Raw genomic sequence first — 24,506 nt, 5'->3', positions numbered from 1 at the left:
GCGTTACGTGACCGGGAATGAGCAGGAGAGCGCCATATTTTTAAAGATTTGGCTCTCTCTCCTTGTCTTTCCCTTGCGCCGGCGCTGATTTCAGCTGCCGTGCGCCATGCACATAGCTTAGCGCCGCAGCGCTAGGGTGTGTGCATGAGTGTAGCGTAGGTTTTGTACAGGAAGGGTACCTTTCCTGTACAAAATACTATGCTAGGTACGATGCAAAGCTTTTCCCACCTTGCATACATGCTGCACAGTGAAGCACGCATGGAAAGTGAGAAAAGCACATAGAAATGAATGCATTTCTCCTGTTTGCACCTCCTTTGAAGGGGCGTTAACTTTTGGCGCAAAACCATGTTTTCAAATCTTTGTGAATATGGTTTTGCATCAAAAAGCACGGGTTGCTGCATTGAAACACCCATGTACCACCCACGTAATGCCCCCTTGGTGCAAAGTTACCCAAAGCAGTGTTTTGCGCTCCTTACAGGGCACTTTCCGGCGCAAAAGCAGTTTTGCGCTGAAAAGAAAATCAGAAAAAATAAAATTTGCGCTAGATTGTGTCACTATTGTGGAGCTAAAGCAGCGCGAAACATATGGAAACCTCCCCCTTGGTGTGCTCTTATATTCATACTGCTGCCCTCTAGTAACGCTACACAGTAACTGCAGCATAATAGTGGGAATGGGAAGAAGGCTGTCCAATGCAAATATTGTTCTCCCAAGCTACCTTTCTTCTGAGATGGTCGGCGTCTTGTGCCTTGATGCCACCTCACGCATATGGTCTTCAGTCAAATTCAAAAGCAGCCTACCTACCTTAGGCTAAGGAGTTTTCCACTCGAAGGCCGCACATGGGGACGTCACCCTCATTTAGCAGGGTCCCAAATTGCCTGCAGTCATCCTCTTTACAGAAGCTGGGCGTTCGTGGGCGTTTGTGGGCGTCCTTCAAAGGAAGGAAGGGGGTTTTTAAAGGCCCAGCCCAGCCCAGCCCAGCCCAGCCCAGCCCAGCCCAGCCCAGCCCAGCGCTGTGCTGTGCTTTGCTGTGTCCTGATGCAGCAGGCATGATGCAGACCTGCTGAAGCAAAGGCCTGACTCTAACATTTTCTGTCTCATGAAGAAAACAACCTTTCTACCTTCTTATTGCAACTAATAAAGGGAGTTTCACTTGCATCAAACTAAACCCATCATTTCATTAGCCACAGCTCATTCCTGACCTTTATTCCTAGCCAACCTCATAGGCACCAAACCTCTGATTTGAGAGATTGGCTCACACCAAAATGAAAAATAACCCCCATCCAACCTATTTTCCTATCCGTGTAGCACCTTCCTCGCATTCTTCTAATCAGTTAAAGCCCCAGAGGCCACATTTGCGCTCCACATTATACCAAATTTAAAGGACAAATAATGAATGCATTGATAAAGGATGATAAGGTATTGCCCCTATTGCTCCTGCTTGAGATAAAGGGGGATTGGTGGAAAGTCATGAGGGAAAAGATTTGTAATTTTGAGGCGCACGTGCCAAAAAGAGTGGCCACTTTTCTCCTCTGTTTTTACAAGTGAAATTCAAATTAGGAAATGAAAATAAAAGAAGAATTTGAAATTTTGCCAACTTATGACACTTTGACAGCGTTTGCGGGACTCGAACCCTTGTCCTGTGAGATCCTTTATAACCACAGGCACAAGACTTACCATTGAGCTATAGCTCCTGGTGGTCTGAAGTGTTGCAGTAGTAACTATAAACAACATATAGGCCCTGGTGTCATTGCCTGTGGCTTGTATTGCACATCAAAAGGATGACCATGCTATAGGGACGATTTGATACGCTTCTGACATGGAAACCGGTGTGGTCCAGTGGGTAAGTTCCTGACTTCCAGCCAGAGAATCAGGGTTCAAATCCCGGGTTCGGCACCAGATGACTGATGGTGGTCCAGCACAGGTAAATTGGAGGTGGGCCAAACAGGCCAATTGGTAAGTAAAATGTGTGTGTCTGTGTGTCCTGTAAGAGTGGAGTCATGCCTGGCAAAGTGGGTGGATGGAGGATAGAGTGAATAGGAGGAGTCTAGGCAGAGTGGGTGGAGCCAGAGAAGTCCAGCAGAGGTAAGTTGGAGGTGGGCCTAACAGGCGAATTGGTAAGCAAAACGTGTGGGGTTGGGTGTGTCGGGGTGTGCCTGTGTAGAGGGGGTGTGCCTGTGTGTGGGTGTGCCTGTGTGTGGGTTGTGGGTGTGTGGGGGTGTGGGGGTGTGTCTGTGTGTGGGGGGGGGGGTGTGTGTGGGGGTGTGCCTGTGTGTGTGGGGTGTGCCTGTGTGTAGGGGGGGGTGTTTGGGGTCTGTGTGTGGTCTGTGTGTGTGGTCTGTGTGTGTGGGTGTGTGTGTGTGGGTTGTGTGTGTGTGGGTGTGTGTGTGTGGGTTGTGTGTGTGTGGGTTGTGTGGGTGTGTGTGTGTGGGTTGTGTGTGTAGGGGGTGTGTGGGGGTGTGTCTGTGTGGGGGTGTGTGTGGGGTGTGCCTGGGTGTGTGGGGTGTGCCGGTGTGTGTAGGGGGTGTGTCTGTGTGTCCTGTAAGAGTGGAGTCATGCCTGGCAAAGTGGGAGGATAGAGTGAATATGAGGAGTCTAGGCAGAGTGGGTGGAGCCAGAGAGTCTGGAAAAGATGGATGTGGTCCCAGCGAGGAGGAAGGGGTCAAAGATGGAGGTGGGGGCCTGAACAGATTGGGGCCAAATGTGGGCACTCCTGTAGTGTTTCTCTAGCTGACAGATCAGGTGATTACATCCGATGGGACTTATGGTGAGGAAAACCAGCGTTTGATTTTTAATGCACCCTCTGTAACTTTTCCCTAGTATCTTTCTTTCCTTCCGGCAGATACCTGGAACAAGCGTCCCAAAGTTTTTCTTGGCTGCATACCCCCAGAGGTGTGCCTGACATTTATGGCCTAAGCACCCTCACAAAGAGTGCGCTACTGACATTCTGGGAAAACCTCACTAAAATGACATATTTATGCACCAAACGTGGTAATTCCTTATACCTGCAAAGCATCATATTGCACTTTTCAGCTTTGAGGAGGTGTGAGTGTTTTCATTTGAGGGAAATATTCATCTGTGCTTCCTCTCCCATCCGAGGACTATGGAGCTGCTGTTCCTCTCTCACATGTCCCTTCATAGAGACAGGTGTCACACACTCAACCACTCAGTAAACATGTATGCTTCGATACATTCACCTTGCTGTTTACCTTCCAAACATTCCCTCTTCACCACAAATACAGGGCAGCCATACCTCATTGCTCATTCACTCAGTCATCACAGTCCTACACTCTGTAGGTCCTGCAAGACCAACATGAACAAGAGGTATGTCAGCAAGCGGAAAAAAAGCCTTGGGGGAAGATTTTTTTAAATGTTACACAATGTAGCGCAGCACTCTGCGTGGCTGCGCTGCGTTACGTGACCGGGAATGAGCAGGAGAGCGCCATATTTTTAAAGATTTGGCTCTCTCTCCTTGTCTTTCCCTTGCGCCGGCGCTGATTTCAGCTGCCGTGCGCCATGCACATAGCTTAGCGCCGCAGCGCTAGGGTGTGTGCATGAGTGTAGCGTAGGTTTTGTACAGGAAGGGTACCTTTCCTGTACAAAATACTATGCTAGGTACGATGCAAAGCTTTTCCCACCTTGCATACATGCTGCACAGTGAAGCACGCATGGAAAGTGAGAAAAGCACATAGAAATGAATGCATTTCTCCTGTTTGCACCTCCTTTGAAGGGGCGTTAACTTTTGGCGCAAAACCATGTTTTCAAATCTTTGTGAATATGGTTTTGCATCAAAAAGCACGGGTTGCTGCATTGAAACACCCATGTACCACCCACGTAATGCCCCCTTGGTGCAAAGTTACCCAAAGCAGTGTTTTGCGCTCCTTACAGGGCACTTTCCGGCGCAAAAGCAGTTTTGCGCTGAAAAGAAAATCAGAAAAAATAAAATTTGCGCTAGATTGTGTCACTATTGTGGAGCTAAAGCAGCGCGAAACATATGGAAACCTCCCCCTTGGTGTGCTCTTATATTCATACTGCTGCCCTCTAGTAACGCTACACAGTAACTGCAGCATAATAGTGGGAATGGGAAGAAGGCTGTCCAATGCAAATATTGTTCTCCCAAGCTACCTTTCTTCTGAGATGGTCGGCGTCTTGTGCCTTGATGCCACCTCACGCATATGGTCTTCAGTCAAATTCAAAAGCAGCCTACCTACCTTAGGCTAAGGAGTTTTCCACTCGAAGGCCGCACATGGGGACGTCACCCTCATTTAGCAGGGTCCCAAATTGCCTGCAGTCATCCTCTTTACAGAAGCTGGGCGTTCGTGGGCGTTTGTGGGCGTCCTTCAAAGGAAGGAAGGGGGTTTTTAAAGGCCCAGCCCAGCCCAGCCCAGCCCAGCCCAGCCCAGCCCAGCCCAGCCCAGCGCTGTGCTGTGCTTTGCTGTGTCCTGATGCAGCAGGCATGATGCAGACCTGCTGAAGCAAAGGCCTGACTCTAACATTTTCTGTCTCATGAAGAAAACAACCTTTCTACCTTCTTATTGCAACTAATAAAGGGAGTTTCACTTGCATCAAACTAAACCCATCATTTCATTAGCCACAGCTCATTCCTGACCTTTATTCCTAGCCAACCTCATAGGCACCAAACCTCTGATTTGAGAGATTGGCTCACACCAAAATGAAAAATAACCCCCATCCAACCTATTTTCCTATCCGTGTAGCACCTTCCTCGCATTCTTCTAATCAGTTAAAGCCCCAGAGGCCACATTTGCGCTCCACATTATACCAAATTTAAAGGACAAATAATGAATGCATTGATAAAGGATGATAAGGTATTGCCCCTATTGCTCCTGCTTGAGATAAAGGGGGATTGGTGGAAAGTCATGAGGGAAAAGATTTGTAATTTTGAGGCGCACGTGCCAAAAAGAGTGGCCACTTTTCTCCTCTGTTTTTACAAGTGAAATTCAAATTAGGAAATGAAAATAAAAGAAGAATTTGAAATTTTGCCAACTTATGACACTTTGACAGCGTTTGCGGGACTCGAACCCTTGTCCTGTGAGATCCTTTATAACCACAGGCACAAGACTTACCATTGAGCTATAGCTCCTGGTGGTCTGAAGTGTTGCAGTAGTAACTATAAACAACATATAGGCCCTGGTGTCATTGCCTGTGGCTTGTATTGCACATCAAAAGGATGACCATGCTATAGGGACGATTTGATACGCTTCTGACATGGAAACCGGTGTGGTCCAGTGGGTAAGTTCCTGACTTCCAGCCAGAGAATCAGGGTTCAAATCCCGGGTTCGGCACCAGATGACTGATGGTGGTCCAGCACAGGTAAATTGGAGGTGGGCCAAACAGGCCAATTGGTAAGTAAAATGTGTGTGTCTGTGTGTCCTGTAAGAGTGGAGTCATGCCTGGCAAAGTGGGTGGATGGAGGATAGAGTGAATAGGAGGAGTCTAGGCAGAGTGGGTGGAGCCAGAGAAGTCCAGCAGAGGTAAGTTGGAGGTGGGCCTAACAGGCGAATTGGTAAGCAAAACGTGTGGGGTTGTGTGTGTGGGGTGTGTCTGTGTGTGTGGGGTGTGCCTGTGTAGAGGGGGTGTGCCTGTGTGTGGGTTGTGTGTGTGGGGTGTGTGGGGGTGTGGGGGTGTGTCTGTGTGTGGGGGGGGGGGGGGGTGTGCCTGTGTGTGTGGGGTGTGCCTGTGTGTAGGGGGGGTGTTTGGGGTGTGTGGGGTCTGTGTGTGTGTGGGTGTGTGTGTGGGTGTGTGTGTGGGGTCTGTATGTGGGGTCTGTGTGTGGTCTGTGTGTGGGGTCTGTGTGTGGTCTGTGTGTGGGGTCTGTGTGTGGTCTGTGTGTGGGTTGTGGGTGTGTGGGTGTGTGTGTGTGGGTTGTGTGGGTGGGTGTGTGGGGGTGTGTCTGTGTGGTGGGGGTGTGTCTGTGGGGGGGGTGTGGGGGTGTGTCTGTGTGTGGGGGTGTGTGTGGGGTGTGCCTGGGTGTGTGGGGTGTGCCGGTGTGTGTAGGGGGTGTGTCTGTGTGTCCTGTAAGAGTGGAGTCATGCCTGGCAAAGTGGGAGGATAGAGTGAATATGAGGAGTCTAGGCAGAGTGGGTGGAGCCAGAGAGTCTGGAAAAGATGGATGTGGTCCCAGCGAGGAGGAAGGGGTCAAAGATGGAGGTGGGGGCCTGAACAGATTGGGGCCAAATGTGGGCACTCCTGTAGTGTTTCTCTAGCTGACAGATCAGGTGATTACATCCGATGGGACTTATGGTGAGGAAAACCAGCGTTTGATTTTTAATGCACCCTCTCTAACTTTTCCCTAGTATCTTTCTTTCCTTCCGGCAGATACCTGGAACAAGCGTCCCAAAGTTTTTCTTGGCTGCATACCCCCAGAGGTGTGCCTGACATTTATGGCCTAAGCACCCTCACAAAGAGTGCGCTACTGACATTCTGGGAAAACCTCACTAAAATGACATATTTATGCACCAAACGTGGTAATTCCTTATACCTGCAAAGCATCATATTGCACTTTTCAGCTTTGAGGAGGTGTGAGTGTTTTCATTTGAGGGAAATATTCATCTGTGCTTCCTCTCCCATCCGAGGACTATGGAGCTGCTGTTCCTCTCTCACATGTCCCTTCATAGAGACAGGTGTCACACACTCAACCACTCAGTAAACATGTATGCTTCGATACATTCACCTTGCTGTTTACCTTCCAAACATTCCCTCTTCACCACAAATACAGGGCAGCCATACCTCATTGCTCATTCACTCAGTCATCACAGTCCTACACTCTGTAGGTCCTGCAAGACCAACATGAACAAGAGGTATGTCAGCAAGCGGAAAAAAAGCCTTGGGGGAAGATTTTTTTAAATGTTACACAATGTAGCGCAGCACTCTGCGTGGCTGCGCTGCGTTACGTGACCGGGAATGAGCAGGAGAGCGCCATATTTTTAAAGATTTGGCTCTCTCTCCTTGTCTTTCCCTTGCGCCGGCGCTGATTTCAGCTGCCGTGCGCCATGCACATAGCTTAGCGCCGCAGCGCTAGGGTGTGTGCATGAGTGTAGCGTAGGTTTTGTACAGGAAGGGTACCTTTCCTGTACAAATTACTATGCTAGGCACGATGCAAAGCTTTTCCCACCTTGCATACATGCTGCACAGTGAAGCACGCATGGAAAGTGAGAAAAGCACATAGAAATGAATGCATTTCTCCTGTTTGCACCTCCTTTGAAGGGGCGTTAACTTTTGGCGCAAAACCATGTTTTCAAATCTTTGTGAATATGGTTTTGCATCAAAAAGCACGGGTTGCTGCATGGAAACACCCATGTACCACCCACGTAATGCCCCCTTGGTGCAAAGTTACCCAAAGCAGTGCTTTGCGCTCCTTACAGGGCACTTTCCGGCGCAAAAGCAGTTTTGCGCTGAAAAGAAAATCAGAAAAAATAAAATTTGCGCTAGATTGTGTCACTATTGTGGAGCTAAAGCAGCGCGAAACATATGGAAACCTCCCCCTTGGTGTGCTCTTATATTCATACTGCTGCCCTCTAGTAACGCTACACAGTAACTGCAGCATAATAGTGGGAATGGGAAGAAGGCTGTCCAATGCAAATATTGTTCTCCCAAGCTACCTTTCTTCTGAGATGGTCGGCGTCTTGTGCCTTGATGCCACCTCACGCATATGGTCTTCAGTCAAATTCAAAAGCAGCCTACCTACCTTAGGCTAAGGAGTTTTCCACTCGAAGGCCGCACATGGGGACGTCACCCTCATTTAGCAGGGTCCCAAATTGCCTGCAGTCATCCTCTTTACAGAAGCTGGGCGTTCGTGGGCGTTTGTGGGCGTCCTTCAAAGGAAGGAAGGGGGTTTTTAAAGGCCCAGCCCAGCCCAGCCCAGCCCAGCCCAGCCCAGCCCAGCCCAGCCCAGCGCTGTGCTTTGCTGTGTCCTGATGCAGCAGGCATGATGCAGACCTGCTGAAGCAAAGGCCTGACTCTAACATTTTCTGTCTCATGAAGAAAACAACCTTTCTACCTTCTTATTGCAACTAATAAAGGGAGTTTCACTTGCATCAAACTAAACCCATCATTTCATTAGCCACAGCTCATTCCTGACCTTTATTCCTAGCCAACCTCATAGGCACCAAACCTCTGATTTGAGAGATTGGCTCACACCAAAATGAAAAATAACCCCCATCCAACCTATTTTCCTATCCGTGTAGCACCTTCCTCGCATTCTTCTAATCAGTTAAAGCCCCAGAGGCCACATTTGCGCTCCACATTATACCAAATTTAAAGGACAAATAATGAATGCATTGATAAAGGATGATAAGGTATTGCCCCTATTGCTCCTGCTTGAGATAAAGGGGGATTGGTGGAAAGTCATGAGGGAAAAGATTTGTAATTTTGAGGCGCACGTGCCAAAAAGAGTGGCCACTTTTCTCCTCTGTTTTTACAAGTGAAATTCAAATTAGGAAATGAAAATAAAAGAAGAATTTGAAATTTTGCCAACTTATGACACTTTGACAGCGTTTGCGGGACTCGAACCCTTGTCCTGTGAGATCCTTTATAACCACAGGCACAAGACTTACCATTGAGCTATAGCTCCTGGTGGTCTGAAGTGTTGCAGTAGTAACTATAAACAACATATAGGCCCTGGTGTCATTGCCTGTGGCTTGTATTGCACATCAAAAGGATGACCATGCTATAGGGACGATTTGATACGCTTCTGACATGGAAACCGGTGTGGTCCAGTGGGTAAGTTCCTGACTTCCAGCCAGAGAATCAGGGTTCAAATCCCGGGTTCGGCACCAGATGACTGATGGTGGTCCAGCACAGGTAAATTGGAGGTGGGCCAAACAGGCCAATTGGTAAGTAAAATGTGTGTGTCTGTGTGTCCTGTAAGAGTGGAGTCATGCCTGGCAAAGTGGGTGGATGGAGGATAGAGTGAATAGGAGGAGTCTAGGCAGAGTGGGTGGAGCCAGAGAAGTCCAGCAGAGGTAAGTTGGAGGTGGGCCTAACAGGCGAATTGGTAAGCAAAACGTGTGGGGTTGGGTGTGTCGGGGTGTGCCTGTGTAGAGGGGGTGTGCCTGTGTGTGGGTGTGCCTGTGTGTGGGTTGTGGGTGTGTGGGGGTGTGGGGGTGTGTCTGTGTGTGGGGGGGGGGGTGTGTGTGGGGGTGTGCCTGTGTGTGTGGGGTGTGCCTGTGTGTAGGGGGGGGTGTTTGGGGTCTGTGTGTGGTCTGTGTGTGTGGTCTGTGTGTGTGGGTGTGTGTGTGTGGGTTGTGTGTGTGTGGGTGTGTGTGTGTGGGTTGTGTGTGTGTGGGTTGTGTGGGTGTGTGTGTGTGGGTTGTGTGTGTAGGGGGTGTGTGGGGGTGTGTCTGTGTGGGGGTGTGTGTGGGGTGTGCCTGGGTGTGTGGGGTGTGCCGGTGTGTGTAGGGGGTGTGTCTGTGTGTCCTGTAAGAGTGGAGTCATGCCTGGCAAAGTGGGAGGATAGAGTGAATATGAGGAGTCTAGGCAGAGTGGGTGGAGCCAGAGAGTCTGGAAAAGATGGATGTGGTCCCAGCGAGGAGGAAGGGGTCAAAGATGGAGGTGGGGGCCTGAACAGATTGGGGCCAAATGTGGGCACTCCTGTAGTGTTTCTCTAGCTGACAGATCAGGTGATTACATCCGATGGGACTTATGGTGAGGAAAACCAGCGTTTGATTTTTAATGCACCCTCTGTAACTTTTCCCTAGTATCTTTCTTTCCTTCCGGCAGATACCTGGAACAAGCGTCCCAAAGTTTTTCTTGGCTGCATACCCCCAGAGGTGTGCCTGACATTTATGGCCTAAGCACCCTCACAAAGAGTGCGCTACTGACATTCTGGGAAAACCTCACTAAAATGACATATTTATGCACCAAACGTGGTAATTCCTTATACCTGCAAAGCATCATATTGCACTTTTCAGCTTTGAGGAGGTGTGAGTGTTTTCATTTGAGGGAAATATTCATCTGTGCTTCCTCTCCCATCCGAGGACTATGGAGCTGCTGTTCCTCTCTCACATGTCCCTTCATAGAGACAGGTGTCACACACTCAACCACTCAGTAAACATGTATGCTTCGATACATTCACCTTGCTGTTTACCTTCCAAACATTCCCTCTTCACCACAAATACAGGGCAGCCATACCTCATTGCTCATTCACTCAGTCATCACAGTCCTACACTCTGTAGGTCCTGCAAGACCAACATGAACAAGAGGTATGTCAGCAAGCGGAAAAAAAGCCTTGGGGGAAGATTTTTTTAAATGTTACACAATGTAGCGCAGCACTCTGCGTGGCTGCGCTGCGTTACGTGACCGGGAATGAGCAGGAGAGCGCCATATTTTTAAAGATTTGGCTCTCTCTCCTTGTCTTTCCCTTGCGCCGGCGCTGATTTCAGCTGCCGTGCGCCATGCACATAGCTTAGCGCCGCAGCGCTAGGGTGTGTGCATGAGTGTAGCGTAGGTTTTGTACAGGAAGGGTACCTTTCCTGTACAAAATACTATGCTAGGTACGATGCAAAGCTTTTCCCACCTTGCATACATGCTGCACAGTGAAGCACGCATGGAAAGTGAGAAAAGCACATAGAAATGAATGCATTTCTCCTGTTTGCACCTCCTTTGAAGGGGCGTTAACTTTTGGCGCAAAACCATGTTTTCAAATCTTTGTGAATATGGTTTTGCATCAAAAAGCACGGGTTGCTGCATTGAAACACCCATGTACCACCCACGTAATGCCCCCTTGGTGCAAAGTTACCCAAAGCAGTGTTTTGCGCTCCTTACAGGGCACTTTCCGGCGCAAAAGCAGTTTTGCGCTGAAAAGAAAATCAGAAAAAATAAAATTTGCGCTAGATTGTGTCACTATTGTGGAGCTAAAGCAGCGCGAAACATATGGAAACCTCCCCCTTGGTGTGCTCTTATATTCATACTGCTGCCCTCTAGTAACGCTACACAGTAACTGCAGCATAATAGTGGGAATGGGAAGAAGGCTGTCCAATGCAAATATTGTTCTCCCAAGCTACCTTTCTTCTGAGATGGTCGGCGTCTTGTGCCTTGATGCCACCTCACGCATATGGTCTTCAGTCAAATTCAAAAGCAGCCTACCTACCTTAGGCTAAGGAGTTTTCCACTCGAAGGCCGCACATGGGGACGTCACCCTCATTTAGCAGGGTCCCAAATTGCCTGCAGTCATCCTCTTTACAGAAGCTGGGCGTTCGTGGGCGTTTGTGGGCGTCCTTCAAAGGAAGGAAGGGGGTTTTTAAAGGCCCAGCCCAGCCCAGCCCAGCCCAGCCCAGCCCAGCCCAGCCCAGCCCAGCGCTGTGCTGTGCTTTGCTGTGTCCTGATGCAGCAGGCATGATGCAGACCTGCTGAAGCAAAGGCCTGACTCTAACATTTTCTGTCTCATGAAGAAAACAACCTTTCTACCTTCTTATTGCAACTAATAAAGGGAGTTTCACTTGCATCAAACTAAACCCATCATTTCATTAGCCACAGCTCATTCCTGACCTTTATTCCTAGCCAACCTCATAGGCACCAAACCTCTGATTTGAGAGATTGGCTCACACCAAAATGAAAAATAACCCCCATCCAACCTATTTTCCTATCCGTGTAGCACCTTCCTCGCATTCTTCTAATCAGTTAAAGCCCCAGAGGCCACATTTGCGCTCCACATTATACCAAATTTAAAGGACAAATAATGAATGCATTGATAAAGGATGATAAGGTATTGCCCCTATTGCTCCTGCTTGAGATAAAGGGGGATTGGTGGAAAGTCATGAGGGAAAAGATTTGTAATTTTGAGGCGCACGTGCCAAAAAGAGTGGCCACTTTTCTCCTCTGTTTTTACAAGTGAAATTCAAATTAGGAAATGAAAATAAAAGAAGAATTTGAAATTTTGCCAACTTATGACACTTTGACAGCGTTTGCGGGACTCGAACCCTTGTCCTGTGAGATCCTTTATAACCACAGGCACAAGACTTACCATTGAGCTATAGCTCCTGGTGGTCTGAAGTGTTGCAGTAGTAACTATAAACAACATATAGGCCCTGGTGTCATTGCCTGTGGCTTGTATTGCACATCAAAAGGATGACCATGCTATAGGGACGATTTGATACGCTTCTGACATGGAAACCGGTGTGGTCCAGTGGGTAAGTTCCTGACTTCCAGCCAGAGAATCAGGGTTCAAATCCCGGGTTCGGCACCAGATGACTGATGGTGGTCCAGCACAGGTAAATTGGAGGTGGGCCAAACAGGCCAATTGGTAAGTAAAATGTGTGTGTCTGTGTGTCCTGTAAGAGTGGAGTCATGCCTGGCAAAGTGGGTGGATGGAGGATAGAGTGAATAGGAGGAGTCTAGGCAGAGTGGGTGGAGCCAGAGAAGTCCAGCAGAGGTAAGTTGGAGGTGGGCCTAACAGGCGAATTGGTAAGCAAAACGTGTGGGGTTGTGTGTGTGGGGTGTGTCTGTGTGTGTGGGGTGTGCCTGTGTAGAGGGGGTGTGCCTGTGTGTGGGTTGTGTGTGTGGGGTGTGTGGGGGTGTGGGGGTGTGTCTGTGTGTGGGGGGGGGGGGGGGTGTGCCTGTGTGTGTGGGGTGTGCCTGTGTGTAGGGGGGGTGTTTGGGGTGTGTGGGGTCTGTGTGTGTGTGGGTGTGTGTGTGGGTGTGTGTGTGGGGTCTGTATGTGGGGTCTGTGTGTGGTCTGTGTGTGGGGTCTGTGTGTGGTCTGTGTGTGGGGTCTGTGTGTGGTCTGTGTGTGGGTTGTGGGTGTGTGGGTGTGTGTGTGTGGGTTGTGTGGGTGGGTGTGTGGGGGTGTGTCTGTGTGGTGGGGGTGTGTCTGTGGGGGGGGTGTGGGGGTGTGTCTGTGTGTGGGGGTGTGTGTGGGGTGTGCCTGGGTGTGTGGGGTGTGCCGGTGTGTGTAGGGGGTGTGTCTGTGTGTCCTGTAAGAGTGGAGTCATGCCTGGCAAAGTGGGAGGATAGAGTGAATATGAGGAGTCTAGGCAGAGTGGGTGGAGCCAGAGAGTCTGGAAAAGATGGATGTGGTCCCAGCGAGGAGGAAGGGGTCAAAGATGGAGGTGGGGGCCTGAACAGATTGGGGCCAAATGTGGGCACTCCTGTAGTGTTTCTCTAGCTGACAGATCAGGTGATTACATCCGATGGGACTTATGGTGAGGAAAACCAGCGTTTGATTTTTAATGCACCCTCTCTAACTTTTCCCTAGTATCTTTCTTTCCTTCCGGCAGATACCTGGAACAAGCGTCCCAAAGTTTTTCTTGGCTGCATACCCCCAGAGGTGTGCCTGACATTTATGGCCTAAGCACCCTCACAAAGAGTGCGCTACTGACATTCTGGGAAAACCTCACTAAAATGACATATTTATGCACCAAACGTGGTAATTCCTTATACCTGCAAAGCATCATATTGCACTTTTCAGCTTTGAGGAGGTGTGAGTGTTTTCATTTGAGGGAAATATTCATCTGTGCTTCCTCTCCCATCCGAGGACTATGGAGCTGCTGTTCCTCTCTCACATGTCCCTTCATAGAGACAGGTGTCACACACTCAACCACTCAGTAAACATGTATGCTTCGATACATTCACCTTGCTGTTTACCTTCCAAACATTCCCTCTTCACCACAAATACAGGGCAGCCATACCTCATTGCTCATTCACTCAGTCATCACAGTCCTACACTCTGTAGGTCCTGCAAGACCAACATGAACAAGAGGTATGTCAGCAAGCGGAAAAAAAGCCTTGGGGGAAGATTTTTTTAAATGTTACACAATGTAGCGCAGCACTCTGCGTGGCTGCGCTGCGTTACGTGACCGGGAATGAGCAGGAGAGCGCCATATTTTTAAAGATTTGGCTCTCTCTCCTTGTCTTTCCCTTGCGCCGGCGCTGATTTCAGCTGCCGTGCGCCATGCACATAGCTTAGCGCCGCAGCGCTAGGGTGTGTGCATGAGTGTAGCGTAGGTTTTGTACAGGAAGGGTACCTTTCCTGTACAAAATACTATGCTAGGTACGATGCAAAGCTTTTCCCACCTTGCATACATGCTGCACAGTGAAGCACGCATGGAAAGTGAGAAAAGCACATAGAAATGAATGCATTTCTCCTGTTTGCACCTCCTTTGAAGGGGCGTTAACTTTTGGCGCAAAACCATGTTTTCAAATCTTTGTGAATATGGTTTTGCATCAAAAAGCACGGGTTGCTGCATTGAAACACCCATGTACCACCCACGTAATGCCCCCTTGGTGCAAAGTTACCCAAAGCAGTGTTTTGCGCTCCTTACAGGGCACTTTCCGGCGCAAAAGCAGTTTTGCGCTGAAAAGAAAATCAGAAAAAATAAAATTTGCGCTAGATTGTGTCACTATTGTGGAGCTAAAGCAGCGCGAAACATATGGAAACCTCCCCCTTGGTGTGCTCTTATATTCATACTGCTGCCCTCTAGTAACGCTACACAGTAACTGCAGCATAATAGTGGGAATGGGAAGAAGGCTGTCCAATGCAAATATTGTTCTCCCAAGCTACCTTTCTTCTGAGATGGTCGGCGTCTTGTGCCTTGATGCCACCTCACGCATATGGTCTTCAGTCAAATTCAAAAGCAGCCTACCTACCTTAGGCTAAGGAGTTTTCCACTCGAAGGCCGCACATGGGGACGTCACCCTCATTTAGCAGGGTCCCAAATTGCCTGCAGTCATCCTCTTTACAGAAGCTGGGCGTTCGTGGGCGTTTGTGGGCGTCCTTCAAAGGAAGGAAGGGGGTTTTTAAAGGCCCAGCCCAGCCCAGCCCAGCCCAGCCCAGCCCAGCCCAGCCCAGCCCAGCCCAGCGCTGTGCTGTGCTTTGCTGTGTCCTGATGCAGCAGGCATGATGCAGACCTGCTGAAGCAAAGGCCTGACTCTAACATTTTCTGTCTCATGAAGAAAACAACCTTTCTACCTTCTTATTGCAACTAATAAAGGGAGTTTCACTTGCATCAAACTAAACCCATCATTTCATTAGCCACAGCTCATTCCTGACCTTTATTCCTAGCCAACCTCATAGGCACCAAACCTCTGATTTGAGAGATTGGCTCACACCAAAATGAAAAATAACCCCCATCCAACCTATTTTCCTATCCGTGTAGCACCTTCCTCGCATTCTTCTAATCAGTTAAAGCCCCAGAGGCCACATTTGCGCTCCACATTATACCAAATTTAAAGGACAAATAATGAATGCATTGATAAAGGATGATAAGGTATTGCCCCTATTGCTCCTGCTTGAGATAAAGGGGGATTGGTGGAAAGTCATGAGGGAAAAGATTTGTAATTTTGAGGCGCACGTGCCAAAAAGAGTGGCCACTTTTCTCCTCTGTTTTTACAAGTGAAATTCAAATTAGGAAATGAAAATAAAAGAAGAATTTGAAATTTTGCCAACTTATGACACTTTGACAGCGTTTGCGGGACTCGAACCCTTGTCCTGTGAGATCCTTTATAACCACAGGCACAAGACTTACCATTGAGCTATAGCTCCTGGTGGTCTGAAGTGTTGCAGTAGTAACTATAAACAACATATAGGCCCTGGTGTCATTGCCTGTGGCTTGTATTGCACATCAAAAGGATGACCATGCTATAGGGACGATTTGATACGCTTCTGACATGGAAACCGGTGTGGTCCAGTGGGTAAGTTCCTGACTTCCAGCCAGAGAATCAGGGTTCAAATCCCGGGTTCGGCACCAGATGACTGATGGTGGTCCAGCACAGGTAAATTGGAGGTGGGCCAAACAGGCCAATTGGTAAGTAAAATGTGTGTGTCTGTGTGTCCTGTAAGAGTGGAGTCATGCCTGGCAAAGTGGGTGGATGGAGGATAGAGTGAATAGGAGGAGTCTAGGCAGAGTGGGTGGAGCCAGAGAAGTCCAGCAGAGGTAAGTTGGAGGTGGGCCTAACAGGCGAATTGGTAAGCAAAACGTGTGGGGTTGTGTGTGTGGGGTGTGTCTGTGTGTGTGGGGTGTGCCTGTGTAGAGGGGGTGTGCCTGTGTGTGGGTTGTGTGTGTGGGGTGTGTGGGGGTGTGGGGGTGTGTCTGTGTGTGGGGGGGGGGGGGTGTGCCTGTGTGTGTGGGGTGTGCCTGTGTGTAGGGGGGGTGTTTGGGGTGTGTGGGGTCTGTGTGTGGTCTGTGTGTGTGTGGGTGTGTGTGGGTTGTGTGTGTGTGTGTGTGTGGGGTGTGTGGGGTCTGTGTGTGGTCTGTGTGTGGGGTCTGTGTGTGGTCTGTGTGTGGGTTGTGGGTGTGTGGGTGTGTGTGTGTGGGTTGTGTGGGTGGGTGTGTGGGGGTGTGTCTGTGTGGTGGGGGTGTGTCTGTGGGGGGGGTGTGTGGGTGTGTGGGTGTGTGTGGGGTGTGCCTGGGTGTGTGGGGTGTGCCGGTGTGTGTAGGGGGTGTGTCTGTGTGTCCTGTAAGAGTGGAGTCATGCCTGGCAAAGTGGGAGGATAGAGTGAATATGAGGAGTCTAGGCAGAGTGGGTGGAGCCAGAGAGTCTGGAAAAGATGGATGTGGTCCCAGCGAGGAGGAAGGGGTCAAAGATGGAGGTGGGGGCCTGAACAGATTGGGGCCAAATGTGGGCACTCCTGTAGTGTTTCTCTAGCTGACAGATCAGGTGATTACATCCGATGGGACTTATGGTGAGGAAAACCAGCGTTTGATTTTTAATGCACCCTCTCTAACTTTTCCCTAGTATCTTTCTTTCCTTCCGGCAGATACCTGGAACAAGCGTCCCAAAGTTTTTCTTGGCTGCATACCCCCAGAGGTGTGCCTGACATTTATGGCCTAAGCACCCTCACAAAGAGTGCGCTACTGACATTCTGGGAAAACCTCACTAAAATGACATATTTATGCACCAAACGTGGTAATTCCTTATACCTGCAAAGCATCATATTGCACTTTTCAGCTTTGAGGAGGTGTGAGTGTTTTCATTTGAGGGAAATATTCATCTGTGCTTCCTCTCCCATCCGAGGACTATGGAGCTGCTGTTCCTCTCTCACATGTCCCTTCATAGAGACAGGTGTCACACACTCAACCACTCAGTAAACATGTATGCTTCGATACATTCACCTTGCTGTTTACCTTCCAAACATTCCCTCTTCACCACAAATACAGGGCAGCCATACCTCATTGCTCATTCACTCAGTCATCACAGTCCTACACTCTGTAGGTCCTGCAAGACCAACATGAACAAGAGGTATGTCAGCAAGCGGAAAAAAAGCCTTGGGGGAAGATTTTTTTAAATGTTACACAATGTAGCGCAGCACTCTGCGTGGCTGCGCTGCGTTACGTGACCGGGAATGAGCAGGAGAGCGCCATATTTTTAAAGATTTGGCTCTCTCTCCTTGTCTTTCCCTTGCGCCGGCGCTGATTTCAGCTGCCGTGCGCCATGCACATAGCTTAGCGCCGCAGCGCTAGGGTGTGTGCATGAGTGTAGCGTAGGTTTTGTACAGGAAGGGTACCTTTCCTGTACAAAATACTATGCTAGGCAAGATGCAAAGCTTTTCCCACCTTGCATACATGCTGCACAGTGAAGCACGCATGGAAAGTGAGAAAAGCACATAGAAATGAATGCATTTCTCCTGTTTGCACCTCCTTTGAAGGGGCGTTAACTTTTGGCGCAAAACCATGTTTTCAAATCTTTGTGAATATGGTTTTGCATCAAAAAGCACGGGTTGCTGCATTGAAACACCCATGTACCACCCACGTAATGCCCCCTTGGTGCAAAGTTACCCAAAGCAGTGTTTTGCGCTCCTTACAGGGCACTTTCCGGCGCAAAAGCAGTTTTGCGCTGAAAAGAAAATCAGAAAAAATAAAATTTGCGCTAGATTGTGTCACTATTGTGGAGCTAAAGCAGCGCGAAACATATGGAAACCTCCCCCTTGGTGTGCTCTTATATTCATACTGCTGCCCTCTAGTAACGCTACACAGTAACTGCAGCATAATAGTGGGAATGGGAAGAAGGCTGTCCAATGCAAATATTGTTCTCCCAAGCTACCTTTCTTCTGAGATGGTCGGCGTCTTGTGCCTTGATGCCACCTCACGCATATGGTCTTCAGTCAAATTCAAAAGCAGCCTACCTACCTTAGGCTAAGGAGTTTTCCACTCGAAGGCCGCACATGGGGACGTCACCCTCATTTAGCAGGGTCCCAAATTGCCTGCAGTCATCCTCTTTACAGAAGCTGGGCGTTCGTGGGCGTTTGTGGGCGTCCTTCAAAGGAAGGAAGGGGGTTTTTAAAGGCCCAGCCCAGCCCAGCCCAGCCCAGCCCAGCCCAGCCCAGCCCAGCCCAGCCCAGCGCTGTGCTGTGCTTTGCTGTGTCCTGATGCAGCAGGCATGATGCAGACCTGCTGAAGCAAAGGCCTGACTCTAACATTTTCTGTCTCATGAAGAAAACAACCTTTCTACCTTCTTATTGCAACTAATAAAGGGAGTTTCACTTGCATCAAACTAAACCCATCATTTCATTAGCCACAGCTCATTCCTGACCTTTATTCCTAGCCAACCTCATAGGCACCAAACCTCTGATTTGAGAGATTGGCTCACACCAAAATGAAAAATAACCCCCATCCAACCTATTTTCCTATCCGTGTAGCACCTTCCTCGCATTCTTCTAATCAGTTAAAGCCCCAGAGGCCACATTTGCGCTCCACATTATACCAAATTTAAAGGACAAATAATGAATGCATTGATAAAGGATGATAAGGTATTGCCCCTATTGCTCCTGCTTGAGATAAAGGGGGATTGGTGGAAAGTCATGAGGGAAAAGATTTGTAATTTTGAGGCGCACGTGCCAAAAAGAGTGGCCACTTTTCTCCTCTGTTTTTACAAGTGAAATTCAAATTAGGAAATGAAAATAAAAGAAGAATTTGAAATTTTGCCAACTTATGACACTTTGACAGCGTTTGCGGGACTCGAACCCTTGTCCTGTGAGATCCTTTATAACCACAGGCACAAGACTTACCATTGAGCTATAGCTCCTGGTGGTCTGAAGTGTTGCAGTAGTAACTATAAACAACATATAGGCCCTGGTGTCATTGCCTGTGGCTTGTATTGCACATCAAAAGGATGACCATGCTATAGGGACGATTTGATACGCTTCTGACATGGAAACCGGTGTGGTCCAGTGGGTAAGTTCCTGACTTCCAGCCAGAGAATCAGGGTTCAAATCCCGGGTTCGGCACCAGATGACTGATGGTGGTCCAGCACAGGTAAATTGGAGGTGGGCCAAACAGGCCAATTGGTAAGTAAAATGTGTGTGTCTGTGTGTCCTGTAAGAGTGGAGTCATGCCTGGCAAAGTGGGTGGATGGAGGATAGAGTGAATAGGAGGAGTCTAGGCAGAGTGGGTGGAGCCAGAGAAGTCCAGCAGAGGTAAGTTGGAGGTGGGCCTAACAGGCGAATTGGTAAGCAAAACGTGTGGGGTTGTGTGTGTGGGGTGTGTCTGTGTGTGTGGGGTGTGCCTGTGTAGAGGGGGTGTGCCTGTGTGTGGGTTGTGTGTGTGGGGTGTGTGGGGGTGTGGGGGTGTGTCTGTGTGTGGGGGGGGGGGGGGGTGTGCCTGTGTGTGTGGGGTGTGCCTGTGTGTAGGGGGGGTGTTTGGGGTGTGTGGGGTCTGTGTGTGGTCTGTGTGTGTGTGGGTGTGTGTGGGTTGTGTGTGTGTGTGTGTGTGGGGTGTGTGGGGTCTGTGTGTGGTCTGTGTGTGGGGTCTGTGTGTGGTCTGTGTGTGGGTTGTGGGTGTGTGGGTGTGTGTGTGTGGGTTGTGTGGGTGGGTGTGTGGGGGTGTGTCTGTGTGGTGGGGGTGTGTCTGTGGGGGGGGTGTGTGGGTGTGTGGGTGTGTGTGGGGTGTGCCTGGGTGTGTGGGGTGTGCCGGTGTGTGTAGGGGGTGTGTCTGTGTGTCCTGTAAGAGTGGAGTCATGCCTGGCAAAGTGGGAGGATAGAGTGAATATGAGGAGTCTAGGCAGAGTGGGTGGAGCCAGAGAGTCTGGAAAAGATGGATGTGGTCCCAGCGAGGAGGAAGGGGTCAAAGATGGAGGTGGGGGCCTGAACAGATTGGGGCCAAATGTGGGCACTCCTGTAGTGTTTCTCTAGCTGACAGATCAGGTGATTACATCCGATGGGACTTATGGTGAGGAAAACCAGCGTTTGATTTTTAATGCACCCTCTCTAACTTTTCCCTAGTATCTTTCTTTCCTTCCGGCAGATACCTGGAACAAGCGTCCCAAAGTTTTTCTTGGCTGCATACCCCCAGAGGTGTGCCTGACATTTATGGCCTAAGCACCCTCACAAAGAGTGCGCTACTGACATTCTGGGAAAACCTCACTAAAATGACATATTTATGCACCAAACGTGGTAATTCCTTATACCTGCAAAGCATCATATTGCACTTTTCAGCTTTGAGGAGGTGTGAGTGTTTTCATTTGAGGGAAATATTCATCTGTGCTTCCTCTCCCATCCGAGGACTATGGAGCTGCTGTTCCTCTCTCACATGTCCCTTCATAGAGACAGGTGTCACACACTCAACCACTCAGTAAACATGTATGCTTCGATACATTCACCTTGCTGTTTACCTTCCAAACATTCCCTCTTCACCACAAATACAGGGCAGCCATACCTCATTGCTCATTCACTCAGTCATCACAGTCCTACACTCTGTAGGTCCTGCAAGACCAACATGAACAAGAGGTATGTCAGCAAGCGGAAAAAAAGCCTTGGGGGAAGATTTTTTTAAATGTTACACAATGTAGCGCAGCACTCTGCGTGGCTGCGCTGCGTTACGTGACCGGGAATGAGCAGGAGAGCGCCATATTTTTAAAGATTTGGCTCTCTCTCCTTGTCTTTCCCTTGCGCCGGCGCTGATTTCAGCTGCCGTGCGCCATGCACATAGCTTAGCGCCGCAGCGCTAGGGTGTGTGCATGAGTGTAGCGTAGGTTTTGTACAGGAAGGGTACCTTTCCTGTACAAAATACTATGCTAGGCAAGATGCAAAGCTTTTCCCACCTTGCATACATGCTGCACAGTGAAGCACGCATGGAAAGTGAGAAAAGCACATAGAAATGAATGCATTTCTCCTGTTTGCACCTCCTTTGAAGGGGCGTTAACTTTTGGCGCAAAACCATGTTTTCAAATCTTTGTGAATATGGTTTTGCATCAAAAAGCACGGGTTGCTGCATTGAAACACCCATGTACCACCCACGTAATGCCCCCTTGGTGCAAAGTTACCCAAAGCAGTGTTTTGCGCTCCTTACAGGGCACTTTCCGGCGCAAAAGCAGTTTTGCGCTGAAAAGAAAATCAGAAAAAATAAAATTTGCGCTAGATTGTGTCACTATTGTGGAGCTAAAGCAGCGCGAAACATATGGAAACCTCCCCCTTGGTGTGCTCTTATATTCATACTGCTGCCCTCTAGTAACGCTACACAGTAACTGCAGCATAATAGTGGGAATGGGAAGAAGGCTGTCCAATGCAAATATTGTTCTCCCAAGCTACCTTTCTTCTGAGATGGTCGGCGTCTTGTGCCTTGATGCCACCTCACGCATATGGTCTTCAGTCAAATTCAAAAGCAGCCTACCTACCTTAGGCTAAGGAGTTTTCCACTCGAAGGCCGCACATGGGGACGTCACCCTCATTTAGCAGGGTCCCAAATTGCCTGCAGTCATCCTCTTTACAGAAGCTGGGCGTTCGTGGGCGTTTGTGGGCGTCCTTCAAAGGAAGGAAGGGGGTTTTTAAAGGCCCAGCCCAGCCCAGCCCAGCCCAGCCCAGCCCAGCCCAGCCCAGCCCAGCGCTGTGCTGTGCTTTGCTGTGTCCTGATGCAGCAGGCATGATGCAGACCTGCTGAAGCAAAGGCCTGACTCTAACATTTTCTGTCTCATGAAGAAAACAACCTTTCTACCTTCTTATTGCAACTAATAAAGGGAGTTTCACTTGCATCAAACTAAACCCATCATTTCATTAGCCACAGCTCATTCCTGACCTTTATTCCTAGCCAACCTCATAGGCACCAAACCTCTGATTTGAGAGATTGGCTCACACCAAAATGAAAAATAACCCCCATCCAACCTATTTTCCTATCCGTGTAGCACCTTCCTCGCATTCTTCTAATCAGTTAAAGCCCCAGAGGCCACATTTGCGCTCCACATTATACCAAATTTAAAGGACAAATAATGAATGCATTGATAAAGGATGATAAGGTATTGCCCCTATTGCTCCTGCTTGAGATAAAGGGGGATTGGTGGAAAGTCATGAGGGAAAAGATTTGTAATTTTGAGGCGCACGTGCCAAAAAGAGTGGCCACTTTTCTCCTCTGTTTTTACAAGTGAAATTCAAATTAGGAAATGAAAATAAAAGAAGAATTTGAAATTTTGCCAACTTATGACACTTTGACAGCGTTTGCGGGACTCGAACCCTTGTCCTGTGAGATCCTTTATAACCACAGGCACAAGACTTACCATTGAGCTATAGCTCCTGGTGGTCTGAAGTGTTGCAGTAGTAACTATAAACAACATATAGGCCCTGGTGTCATTGCCTGTGGCTTGTATTGCACATCAAAAGGATGACCATGCTATAGGGACGATTTGATACGCTTCTGACATGGAAACCGGTGTGGTCCAGTGGGTAAGTTCCTGACTTCCAGCCAGAGAATCAGGGTTCAAATCCCGGGTTCGGCACCAGATGACTGATGGTGGTCCAGCACAGGTAAATTGGAGGTGGGCCAAACAGGCCAATTGGTAAGTAAAATGTGTGTGTCTGTGTGTCCTGTAAGAGTGGAGTCATGCCTGGCAAAGTGGGTGGATGGAGGATAGAGTGAATAGGAGGAGTCTAGGCAGAGTGGGTGGAGCCAGAGAAGTCCAGCAGAGGTAAGTTGGAGGTGGGCCTAACAGGCGAATTGGTAAGCAAAACGTGTGGGGTTGTGTGTGTGGGGTGTGTCTGTGTGTGTGGGGTGTGCCTGTGTAGAGGGGGTGTGCCTGTGTGTGGGTTGTGTGTGTGGGGTGTGTGGGGGTGTGGGGGTGTGTCTGTGTGGGGGGGGGGGGGGTGTGTCTGTGTGGGGGGGGGGGGGGTGTGCCTGTGTGTGTGGGGTGTGCCTGTGTGTAGGGGGGGTGTTTGGGGTGTGTGGGGTCTGTGTGTGGTCTGTGTGTGGTCTGTGTGTGGGGTCTGTGTGTGGTCTGTGTGTGGGGTCTGTGTGTGGTCTGTGTGTGGGTTGTGGGTTGTGTGGGTGTGTGTGTGTGGGTTGTGTGGGTGGGTGTGTGGGGGTGTGTCTGTGTGGTGGGGGTGTGTCTGTGGGGGGGGTGTGGGGGTGTGTCTGTGTGTGTGGGTGTGTGTGGGGTGTGCCTGGGTGTGTGGGGTGTGCCGGTGTGTGTAGGGGGTGTGTCTGTGTGTCCTGTAAGAGTGGAGTCATGCCTGGCAAAGTGGGAGGATAGAGTGAATATGAGGAGTCTAGGCAGAGTGGGTGGAGCCAGAGAGTCTGGAAAAGATGGATGTGGTCCCAGCGAGGAGGAAGGGGTCAAAGATGGAGGTGGGGGCCTGAACAGATTGGGGCCAAATGTGGGCACTCCTGTAGTGTTTCTCTAGCTGACAGATCAGGTGATTACATCCGATGGGACTTATGGTGAGGAAAACCAGCGTTTGATTTTTAATGCACCCTCTCTAACTTTTCCCTAGTATCTTTCTTTCCTTCCGGCAGATACCTGGAACAAGCGTCCCAAAGTTTTTCTTGGCTGCATACCCCCAGAGGTGTGCCTGACATTTATGGCCTAAGCACCCTCACAAAGAGTGCGCTACTGACATTCTGGGAAAACCTCACTAAAATGACATATTTATGCACCAAACGTGGTAATTCCTTATACCTGCAAAGCATCATATTGCACTTTTCAGCTTTGAGGAGGTGTGAGTGTTTTCATTTGAGGGAAATATTCATCTGTGCTTCCTCTCCCATCCGAGGACTATGGAGCTGCTGTTCCTCTCTCACATGTCCCTTCATAGAGACAGGTGTCACACACTCAACCACTCAGTAAACATGTATGCTTCGATACATTCACCTTGCTGTTTACCTTCCAAACATTCCCTCTTCACCACAAATACAGGGCAGCCATACCTCATTGCTCATTCACTCAGTCATCACAGTCCTACACTCTGTAGGTCCTGCAAGACCAACATGAACAAGAGGTATGTCAGCAAGCGGAAAAAAAGCCTTGGGGGAAGATTTTTTTAAATGTTACACAATGTAGCGCAGCACTCTGCGTGGCTGCGCTGCGTTACGTGACCGGGAATGAGCAGGAGAGCGCCATATTTTTAAAGATTTGGCTCTCTCTCCTTGTCTTTCCCTTGCGCCGGCGCTGATTTCAGCTGCCGTGCGCCATGCACATAGCTTAGCGCCGCAGCGCTAGGGTGTGTGCATGAGTGTAGCGTAGGTTTTGTACAGGAAGGGTACCTTTCCTGTACAAAATACTATGCTAGGTACGATGCAAAGCTTTTCCCACCTTGCATACATGCTGCACAGTGAAGCACGCATGGAAAGTGAGAAAAG

The sequence above is a fragment of the Triturus cristatus genome, chromosome 12 (genome assembly GCF_964204655.1).
Source record: "Triturus cristatus chromosome 12, aTriCri1.1, whole genome shotgun sequence".
Lineage (NCBI taxonomy): Eukaryota > Metazoa > Chordata > Amphibia > Caudata > Salamandridae > Triturus > Triturus cristatus.
This window is presented reverse-complemented; position numbering follows the sequence as displayed.